This window comes from Mustela putorius, unplaced genomic scaffold (assembly GCF_011764305.1).
Source record: "Mustela putorius furo isolate JIRA1106 unplaced genomic scaffold, ASM1176430v1.1 tig00003974_pilon_pilon_pilon, whole genome shotgun sequence".
In the NCBI taxonomy this organism is placed as follows: domain Eukaryota; kingdom Metazoa; phylum Chordata; class Mammalia; order Carnivora; family Mustelidae; genus Mustela; species Mustela putorius.
Window position 1 is genome coordinate 16,743,219 of NW_025422117.1, and position 11,423 is coordinate 16,754,641.

Here is an 11,423-nt window from a genome sequence, read left to right on the forward strand (position 1 = left end):
TGGCCTCTACCAGATGTCTCCGGATTTCATTCTTGCTAATTCCCAGGACAAGGGATCTATGCATGCTTGCTCTAGGATTTTGCTGCTTTGGGTAGTTCCCGAATAAGCTGTCGATTGTTGGCAGGGCTTTCTGCTGACTGCAGTGGGTATAAGCCTGGAATTTAAATTTGATGTGTTCTGCCATCTTAGATTAATACAATTTTTTTTTTTTTCCCCTCTGCCAGGGTAGACAATGGTCTCCCCACCAACCTTCTCTCTCTCTTTTCTAGCTCTCTCAAAACTGTAGGATGTGTTTTGGGGCAAAACCAGTTGCAAAGGGACATTATACCATGAAACAGCTTTACGGTCTCAGTCTTGGAGCCACATTCTGGTCCCCTGGAGAAGGTCTTTGCCCTTTCCACGATCTTGGAATTCTACATCTTACCGGGATGGTGGCAGTTTTCCCAGGATTGCGAAGAAGCAGCGGCTGTCCCAAAGCTTTTTGCTCTGCTCCTTGAGGAGAATATCTTACCCCAACTCCCTTCCAGGAAGAGCTCAATACCTAGTGGACAGGAAAGCGATCAAGGAAGCTGCCGTATGTGTCTGAGCCCCCATCAACAGCAATGGCCCAGTTGTGTCGGATGAGGACGAGGGTCCAGAGGTCTGACTCCCTCCTACAGGCTCGCAGATGCTCCTGTTTTCAATTCCCAGCTTAACACTTTCAGGCAGCTGTGCCCCCATGCCTGCCCGGGACTTTCTGGGTTTTGTTGAATGAAATGACTGACTTCCTGTTCATGTCCTCCCCTCCTGCCACTGACAACCCTGTTGTTCAGCTTTCTCGGTTCCTTCACACTCTTCCTTCTTCCAAAAATGTGTTGACACCCGTTTTCCATTCAGGACTATACCCTCTTATATCCTCTCAGTCCTTGTAGGTTTCCATCTTGGTTTTGTTCCTCCAGTTTTATTTCAGTGGGGGCTTTGCAAGACAGCAACATCCGTATCCCATGCTCTGTTTAGCCCGAGGTTGTCAGACCTTCCAGGCTTTTAGGAATAGATATAAATTATTCCTGCTATAGTAATAGTCTTCTTCAGGCATTTTGTCTTGCTTTAACAATAATCATTTAATAAATTATTTTCATAGAAAAGGGAATACAGAGTTTAGAATTTTATTTTATTTTTTGTTATTTTTTAAAGATTTTATGTATTTATGTGAGAGAGGGGGAGGGACAGAACATGAACAGGCTCATATGAGGGCAGAGGGAGAGGGACAAACAGACTCCCCACTGAGCAGGGAGCCTGACCTGGGGCTCGATCCCAGAACCCCGAGATCATGACCTGAGCTGAAGGCAGATGCTTAACCCGCTGAGTCACCCAGGGGTGCCAGAGTTTAGAATTTTAAAGCAAAATTATTTTTTACCTAGAGGGGTTTCATTAACTCTTTTAAGAATAGCAACAAGCAAAACTTAAACACCACTGGCCACATCTAACAATTGATGATATCCCATTTTGTTCAAGAGAATGGATTTTCTTTTCTTATTGCTGTCAGCACTCTCATTAACACAGACTTCATATTCATTTGTCATCGTAATCGCCCATTTTACTCATAAACAAAAGAAGAAGTCCCACAAAGGAAGCCGCTCTGGTGTTACAGCTTCTCTTCTGTGAAGCCCATGTTGGCCGTGAGAGGGACCAATAATGCGAAGGCTGTTCCAGAACGTAGCAGGGCTGCGACATGATAGTCAAATCACACTAAGCTTTCACACATGCAAATACTCTCTTGCGAAATATAAACAGGATCGTACCACACCCACTATTTTGCAATTTGCTTATTTCTCTTTATGTATCATGAGCTTCTCCCACGTCAGTACATAAAGAACTACCTCACCTTTTTTTTTCTTAAACAACTTCTCAGACAATTTCCAATTCAAAGCAATGTTGTAACAATCATGCTTTCATATGATTTTTTTACTCATTTGTCTATATATTTCTGGAAGATTTGTTTTCCCTCCAGAAGCAGAATTCTGAGTCAAAGGGGCTGCACCTGTTACATTTGGGTAGATAAAGGCCAGACTGCATTTCAAAAAGCTATCAGTTCATGCTTCCAAAGAAATTGTCAGAATGCTCATTTTTTTCATCCCCTCTCCAAAACTCTATCTATTTCCTCCTCTTAGTTTTTGCCTCTCTGATCAATGAGACAGCATTGTCTTTGTTGACACTCGTGATTCCCAGTGCAGTGGTGTTACTCCCTCTGCTTCTGGCAGTTTCCATCCACAGATACTTCTCTTCCATTTCTAGTAAATGGTGGAAGACAGAGGTCAGCCCTAATGTTTTCTACAAGTCCAGGTGCCTTCTCATTAAAGGGTGGTGGTTCTTGAGAACATGAATGACGGAGTAGCTTGTGTTGTTGACCTCCTGATTCTCTCACTCTGGTAACATTTTAGAAATCTGCCCAGTCAGGGCTCAGAGGCTCTATCTCTTATGTTATCTGAGAAGAGCTTGAACTTTCAGTAAGAACTGACTCTAGCCAGGCAAAGAATAATTTCTTTAACTGCCTTTCTTGGTGCTTTAGTCCAGTCTTTGGAGCTTCTTTCTGTATCTCTTCCTTGTAGTAGCTGTTAGAGATAAATCCTGATTTTTCCTTTTTAGGCCTTTGAAGGGTTTTCTTCCTCCTCCCCCCAACACCCTCATGAGATGTGGCTGTGGGAGTTAATGCCCCAGAGACAACCTCGATCAACAGGGGATGGGTGCTGCTATTGTCTCCCTTTCGTCCTCTAGGCAGCTAGTTCTGAGAAGGGTTTTGTAAGACCATTTAGAAGGTTCTGCAGGACTGAACTGCCCACAGCAGTGGCCAGTATGTCTGTGGTAGGCTGAATCATGACACCCCAAAGATGGTCACATTCTTACCTTGGAATCTTTAAGCACATTATCTTATATGGCAAAAGGGACTTTTCAGATGTGGTTAAAGATTTTGAGATGGGTAGATTCTATTGGGTTATCTGGATGGGTCAAATGTAACCACAAGGGTCCTTATAAGGAAGAGGCAGTAGAGTCAGAGTGCAAGGTATGAAGTTGGAAGCAAGAGGTTAGAGTTAGGGCCCAGGAATTCTGGCATTCTCTAGAATCTGAAAAAAACCCAAGGGAATGGATTTTATTTTCAGAGACTTCAAAAGAAACCGGTTCTGCCAACACCTTGATTTCAGCCTGTAAGACCCATTTCAAACCTCTGACCTCATGACCCTCAGATAATACATTTGTAAGGTTTTAAGGCAGAACTCTAAGAGGAAACTCTTAGAGTTCCACTGTTCCACTCCCCATCCCTCACTCCTGTTCCCTGAGGTCACAATCCCAAGCCTTTGTATCAGAGTCTGCTTTTGAGGGAGCCCTGGCTAAGACAGGGAATAATTAGATTTCCATTGACCATTTCCGTGGTGGGTTTTTCCTCGAGGACCATGTCTAGGACATATGAAGCTGGTTCATCTTAGATTCTAGACAGGATGGCCACTGGCAGGGAGAGGGGTCCTCCACTAAAAGATGCACAAGTGTTCCCGGTGAGCAGGGATTGAGGGAAAAGCAGCATGTGGCAAGCCAGACTACACTCCCAGGTCAGGGGGTTGAAGGGGAGGTTCCCTAGTCATGGGGCAGCAGTGTGTGTGTGTGTGTGTGTGTGTGTGTGTGTGTGTGTATGTGTCCAGGAGCACCCCATTAGAGTCTAACTAGGAAAACAGAGACATTTTCCAGTGTTTACAGTGGTGGGACTTTGCTGTGGTGAATGATTTATATGGGTGACAGAAGAACTGAGATCCAGACAGGGGGTGGAGAGGTGACCCAGAGATGGGCATGAGCAGGAAGCTGCTATGCCCTTGGGTTGGAGGACAACGTGAGGGGCGGTGTTACTGCAGCCCATGCCCTGGGACCACTGGAAGGGATCTGGACTCTGAGTGGGGCTCTTTCATGGGAGCCGAGCTTCTGAGACAACACAGCCACAGCTGGAGGGGCCACTGGATATGAGGTGACATGGAAAGATGTGCCCTGGCTCCTCCCTTTCTTCCCGCTTTTTGTTTCCCATTCAGTGCCTCCAACTAGCCAAACCCCAAGAAACCAGCCCTGTGGAAATACAGAGCAGGTAGAGTAAAGGATAGATCTGAGAGCAAACAGACATAGGACAGGCCTCAGCCCGCTGCCAAGGAGGCTTTGAAGAAACCTCCACAGGAGAAAAATTCCATTTCAAACACCTGCCAGGCTCTGTGGAAACCAATCTCAGAGTAGTGCCACTTGAGCGAGATATTGTCCTGCTTCTGACTCCTCTTTCTCTCCATGCTCCAAGCCCTGAGGGGTGAGAAGCTATAGCCAGTGTGGAGGTTTGTTCCTGGAGATGCTGACAGAATAAAAAAGGAGGACTCCAGATTCTCGCTTCTTTTCCCCCAGCTCACTTCCCCCTCAGCACAGGCTTGAGCTAGGGAAGGTGGACACTTTAATCCTGAATGAAATTTTTGGTGATTACATTCAAACGTACATTAATTATTAAAACAAGTCTACTTTCAGCGGTTCTGAAATGACTGGTGAACGTTATCTGAGAACAGTCAGGTAACGTGAGGGGCCTGCCCTAGAGCTCACCTAAAGGGGTAAGACAAAGTCTCTCTCCACCCTGAATGGTCACGCCAAGAAAGTTGTGAGAGAAGAACATAACTTCATTGAGTAAAATTCTATGCACAATGGGATCAAATTCTTTGACCCCATTGTGCATAGAAAGCTTTGTCAATGGTCCCACTAAAGTTCTTCTCACTTGACTAGAGATGACAAGACTCCACACTCCCTGCTTTACCGTCACCACTCAGTTAGGGGCCAGTAGTCACATAACTGGTTTTTCTCCACTATCCCCATGACAGGAAGTGAAATGTGAGTGAAAATGGTTGGTGTCTATGGTTTGGGGGCTCCCACCACTATTCAGACTGAAGCCTTCTGTTTTACCATTCTTTAATATCCATGTGAAATGATTATGTTTTTGTCATCAGCAGAAAAAAAGGAGTGTATGGGCTGTGTCGAGTTATGAAGATACAAAGAAATATCTGTTTGTGCACACTCATCTTCTGTGATTGTTGAAATTCATACCCCTTACCTGGGCACACTTGTCTGGAATTCTGAAGAGTCCTTGTTTGAAGCACATCTGTTCCACAAACAGATAATAATAATAATAATCCTGGGTAAGAATTAGAACAAGTCAGTTTGAAATCAGAGTTGTGTCCCCAGGAGAAAAATGGCATTGAGGTAAATGCTCAGAAATCCCAGCTGTTTTTAGACAGAGGCTGTCATAATCCCATGACTGAGAGTGTATCATAGAAAGGGCTCGGCCTGGAAAGACCCCAACTTCAGGCATCAAGATGCCAAAAGTATTGAATCTCTTCTTGAGGAGGGAATGCTGTACCATCTTTGATGAGAAGTATGGAGACCTGGGGGATATTGGAGGGTTTTTGCTTTGAAGGTAAAGACTCCCTCCATAATCAGGCAAGGAAGAGATTTTAAGGCTAGGAATTGGGAGATCTCATTGGTGCAAGTGAGAGAAAGTCCAGAAACTGGAACCAAAACTACCTCTCCAATGAGGAGACCACCCCTCACACTGGAGAGGGGAGAGAATGCAGGAGATTGGGTTGATATTTTACCCAAACCTGTTCTCTGTGCTTAGATAAGGATAGCTTCTTGCTCTTATTGAGCAAGGACTCCTCGAAACTTACCCAGCTCTCAAGGGAAGTCATGCCTGCGTCTGAGGCAGAGTCATCTCAGCTGGGTGGAGTGGGTGAGGGCAGTGAAGCCGGGAGAAAGGAGGGTGTCCTGAGAAAACAAATAGTGATTCTCTAGCGGGAGAGCATTGGGAGGCTGTGCTTGAGGATGAGGCATGGATTGTGACACTTGAGGCCATCAATGGGCCACACAATGGCCACATTGAAGTGACCACAGGAAGGGGAGCAGAAGGGCACTGAGACTCTGGGGGCTTCTGCCATCGGAACAGCACTGAGGTCAAGGTGGCCTTGGCAGTGCTTGTCCATCCCTGCCCAGGAGCTTCAGCAACTGGTTTTCGAGGGGATATCTGGTGGGGACCTCCACCAAGAGCTGATGTGATGGGCAACAGTGATGCTTGTTCAGCTCTGTCTGAGCCCCTGAGTACAGATCTCACCCCCTTATAGGGACCCAGAACACCCACAAATGCCAATGTCACTCCCAAACCTAACTATAGAATACAAAAGCAAAAATACAGGTCTTCGACACCCAGGACTGTATGGGACATGGAAAATAAAACCTTCACGCCTTTACTTGGGGGAACTGAGGAGAAACAACCCAAGGTTTGTTCCCAGAGATGGGGCATGTGGGAACATGGCCGTGGGTACCATCCCTGTTGTATGGGCCACAAAACCACATTGTCTGTGGCCCACCCTGACCCCATAATTCACATGGCTCTTTTAAAGGAACTCAATTCATATTCTACTTCACCTTTGATTTCTAAGCGGGACCCAAAATAGGTGTTACCAAGATTTTTATCATTTGCTTTTCTCTTTGCCACCACAGTACACATTATCTCCATAATCTTAGTATCAGCAAATGTTATCTAGGGGTTTATAGGTCTTGCTAAAACTATAAACTTTCCACTGCCACACCCTGGTTTGAAGTATGGTTGGTAAGCATTCTCTGTAAGATCAGAGAGACTGCTTCTTGACAGAGTTTGTCCAATCTGAATGATCCAGAATATAGGCAGAAAAAGCCAAGGGTTATTTTGTAATTATTAGCAATTTATGAATACATCTCATACAGCTATGCTGGACATAGATTGGCTTTGCTGTTTTAAAAGTGCTTTCATGTACAAGTCTAGAAATACATTTGGTCCACATCCGGGGAATTTACATGGAGACATTAGAGCAGAAACCTCTGTAGTTGGCAGCATGTAAGTCCTGTCTGGAGAGAAAAGGCCTGCCTTCCTTCCAGTGTAGCTCCAAGATTATAGAGAGAAATGAACATGACTGGCCTGCCTCCAATGGCAGATTCCATATAGAAAGGTAATTGGAGATCTCTTCTGAGGGCATATTAGACTGTCTTATGCTAACCTCTCAGGCTGGTGGTGAACACATTAGGAGAATGCTGTGCTTGGAAAATTCACTTTATCTACTTGTTTCCTTGTTTAAGTAGATAAAGCAATTAGGCTGCCTTTGGAGGTAACTGCCTTTCTCATTTCAACTTGTCAAAATTAATCTCTTTCAAGTAATCCAGACATATACATAAATACAAATGTGCTGAAAATATATATATTTTAAAGATTTTATTTATTTATTTGACAGAGGTCACAAGTAGGCAGAGAGACTGGCAGAGAGAGAAAGTGAGAGGGAAGCAGGCTCCCTGCTGAGCAGAGAGCCCGATGCGGGACTCGATCCCAGGACTCTGAGATCATGACCTGAGCCCAAGGCAGAGGCTTAACCCACGGAGCCACCCAGGTGCCCCTGAAAATATTTTTGACAAATTTAAAAATTAGTTAAACATTTTTAGACTATTTTTCAAGTCCCCCAAGAATGAAGGTAAGCTTGCAAATAGGTCTTGAAGAGCGTTTAAAGAAAAGTCTCAGTAAGTCCTCAAACCACAAGAAATAATTTTTTAACACCCAAATTCATTTAGCTTCATAAGTACTTGGAAAAAAAACCCCACATTTTCTTTTGGGATATATGTAAAATCCCAAAAGAAAATTCTCCTGTTGTATCTTGTCTAAGTAGTTTTAGACATGGTATTGTGGATTTTGTGAAATCCACAATAGTAAACATTAGTAAAAACTAATGTTTTAAATTTTTCATTGAAGTTTTGTTTTTTGTTTCCCCAGGAGGGGAGGGGATTTTTTGCTTTTAAGACTGCTTTCAGATTTCCTTTTAGTGTAGTTCCAAGATTATAGAGAGAAATGAACATGACTATAAAATCAGAAAGAGCCGCTCTTCTGATGATGGACTGCTCTGTTCATGGAGGTCACCACCTCTCTCCCCATGTTAGGACCCATTGGTCGCTAGCAACAGAGCCCAGCTCTTCCTGACTTAAGCACAGAAGGACTTTGCAGGAATGGCTCTGGATAGCTTGCAGATGCGAAGGAATTGCTGAGTCACCACGCCTGCGCAAGGACGGGAGCTGGACGGGCTTCAGGGAACTGTTGCTGTTCACTGCACTGTCTTCTCTGGCCTGTGGCCTTGGAAGAACTCAGCCCCAATGGCTTCCATCTGCCTTTCATGCTGTTAGAGATAGATGCAGCCTCCCAGGGAGGCAAGTCCGGTTGGTCTGGCCTGGGTCACATGCTGTCCCTTCAATACCCTTGAGACCGTCTCAAGGGACCAGAAAACTGGAAGGAGTCATGTCCTTCATAGGAAAAGCCAAGGTTGTTGCCAAGAAGGGGGAGGGGAGACTGGGCCAGCACCCCTGTTCTGTGCTGAAACAGAACTGTCAAATGGCATTTTATTTCCTGCTCTGCCTTGAACTTCCACCTAGTGCGAAATCAACATGAATGCAGGTAGAAAGGTAATATTCTGATTAAAAATCTGCATATTTGATATACTTCTAATGATCTTCTCCTGATGCTTTTGTATGGATTCTTGGTGGAAAATTCTGGCAGGGAAGGCACTGAGCTGCAGGAAGGGCATAGATCAGGGAAGTTGTTTAGTGAAACCATGCCAGAAGCGATAACACCTCTTTCTTCCTTCTTAGACACACATCCCTCATTGTAAAGGGGGTTTTAAAAAATAAGCACGGTATACTTTCTGTTTATCTTCCACCCATAATTACAATAATAACATGCTCTATAATTCATGCAGATTATTCACAAGTCTTAATAAGAGTAACTGGAAACCAATGCAATCAGCATTCTATATATACTTTGACACTGGGAATTAACGTGTACTTAAACGTAATGACATAAACTGCTCCTATCTGATTATAGTAACATAATGAGATGGTTTCTATATCAGACATGCATTTAATTAAAAGAATGTGTCAATGATGGGTATATAGGAAATGATTTAGATAATTAATGGTAAATATTGACTTTATAAATAACTTTATTTTTATATAGTCCCATCCTTTCTCCACTTTATCCAGAGTTCTGAGTTCTTGTCTTAAAGGAAGAAAACTCTCAAACAATATTTGTATTTCTCTTCGGAAAAGTCTCCATAATTTGACTGACTCATAGGCAGGTTGATTCGAAGCAAACGAAGCTTTAGTTTTGGTAACCTTCACTTGTATGGCCTCCTTCCAAGCCCCTGAAGATAAATGTGTGTTTTTGTGGATTTTTTTTTTTTTTCTTAAATGATAATCCTCCTGATACTACTTTAGGCCTCAGAAAAAGCTGCATCTGTCCTGCTGATAGATTCTGTGTGTGAAACCAGCCCAGTATCCACTGTCTCCTCGGCCACATCCGGATTCTGTTACAGTCTGCCTCAACCCAGATCTGGAATGTTCTATAGTCAATGGTTTTGTCAAGAAATCCAATAAATATCAAAGATTTTTGTATGTGTATTTTCTTTTTTTTGGTAGTGTTTACTGAAGACATTGAGGAGGGAGACCTGGCAGGAGGCCTTGGGGAGGAGCGGGGGGTGGGTGGGCAGAACTGAGTAGGAGTGGGAACCCTACATTATGTAACAAAGCATTTTAAAAAAGTATCACATGAGATAATTTATGTTCTTTGGACTTCTTTCTTGGCCTTGCTTCTACCAAGTCTTTGTGGCTGTTACTTTCTTTTTCCTTACTCCCCCTTCTCTGGATGCTCTTTGTTCTTTTGGATTTCCCCAGAGGTCTTCAAGTTCCTTTGCTCTCTTTGCACAGTGCAATGTGCACTCTCTTCCCTCCTTCTACCCGGGTTGGCTTCTCATCCATCATGGGACTGGGAGCTTCCGACCACATTTCACTGGCTTCTGCTCTTTAACGAAAGCCTTTTACTTTAGTGTCTCCAATCTCACGGCAACAGCCCTCTGCAGCGTTTTGTTCTGCAAAAGGGTACAATGCTTACACCAAGCAGAATCTTGGAAACTGAAAAATTCTCTACCCCCATTTCTTTACACGCTCATTTTCACATTTGAACCCTACTTGTCTGGAAAACCCTGGGGATTTCACGATTTGCTGCCAGACTGCTAACTTGTCTCCTTATCTCCTGGCTCAATAGTAGTAGTAGCACATTCTAGAGGTTCAATAAATGATCATTGATGATTTATTAAATGAAATTAGCATTTTAATAAATGGTGGCATATTGGTATCCATATTGTTAATTTGGCTTGATACAGATATTGCAAGAAGAAAGTCACTGACTGGGCCTTTTCTCCAGAGGGTTTGCAGAATCTGCATAGACTGGAGGAACAAAGAAAGAAAAAAAAAATACCCTCAAACCCAAAAAATCCCCCCAAAACCCTAAAACCGAATGAACCTACCTAATGACAACTTCAGCGAGTAATTGTAGGGGCACTGCGAACTAAACAACTCCTACTATTGACATATGTATGCTTTCCCATCATTTTAGAAGCATGCTCTACAGGCTTTGGAACTTCTACAGGAAGATAAATTCTATAGGAAAACAATCTAACATTTAAAGCGCTCTTTGAAATTTTAGCATAAAATAGAGAAACGTAACATGTGAAATGGTAAAGAGCAGGCTTTATGATAAAGAAAAGCTCTAACAAGTTCCTTTGTTCATTTCACATATTATGAATCCTGCTGAATTTATATTCAGGTATAGGGAAAAGCAACATTCAAAATTAGCAACAGAGGAAAAAAGTATTTTTAGGCCCCTGAAATGGTTTTCTACTTCATAGGGCTCCCTACTTGTAATAAATTGGAACTTATCTTTCTCTTTAGTTAGTGCCAATTCTCTTCTCGAAGAGGAGACGTATTTTCTGATTGTACCAACCTGTGTGCCCTAGGTCTCCTCCTTGGATTTGGCTGGGGCCAACTCTTTGGCTCAGGGGAGGAACACATTGGTCCCGGATGCAGCTTCTGGCTGATTCGCTCTGGCGTTTTCTCAGGTATGTCTTCTATTTGGTTTTGTCACTTAGTCACTTAATTTGGGAGGGAGTGAATGAAAGCCACGAAGGTGTTATTGTCATACTGCTGGAAGACCTTACCCGGTTTGTGGACGGGACGTGGTATTGTAGTCACAATCTTACTATTAACTATATCAGAGAAGCTTCTACAACTAGCTAGATCAAGTCCTAGAGCTCATTAGTTCTGAGAGACAACATTAACATCAGAATTTTCCACGGTAAGTCAGGACTTGAGCACTTTTTTTTTTTTTTTTTTTTGGTTCACAGAACTTGTAAGGCATGAGATTTGAGAGAATGAAATAAAGATGAAAAGAAAACACACATATTTTTCTTCCTTTGACACTATTTATTGCAACCCCACCTTCCATTCCTCCTCAAGACGTTTAGTCGTTGGACTTTTTCTCA

The 11,423-nt window shown here is 43.2% G+C and overlaps 1 long non-coding RNA gene across 1 annotated transcript in view; it reads left to right on the top strand.

Moving 5' to 3' along the window:
• The window catches only part of LOC101689705, a 112,690-nt gene extending 101,677 nt beyond the window's left edge, over positions 1-11,013 (top strand). Inside the window, exon 8 of the long non-coding RNA XR_006604055.1 lies at positions 10,899-11,013. This is a non-coding gene — a long non-coding RNA (uncharacterized LOC101689705). The remainder of the gene's footprint in view (positions 1-10,898) is intronic.
• Positions 11,014-11,423: the final 410 nt, after the last annotated feature.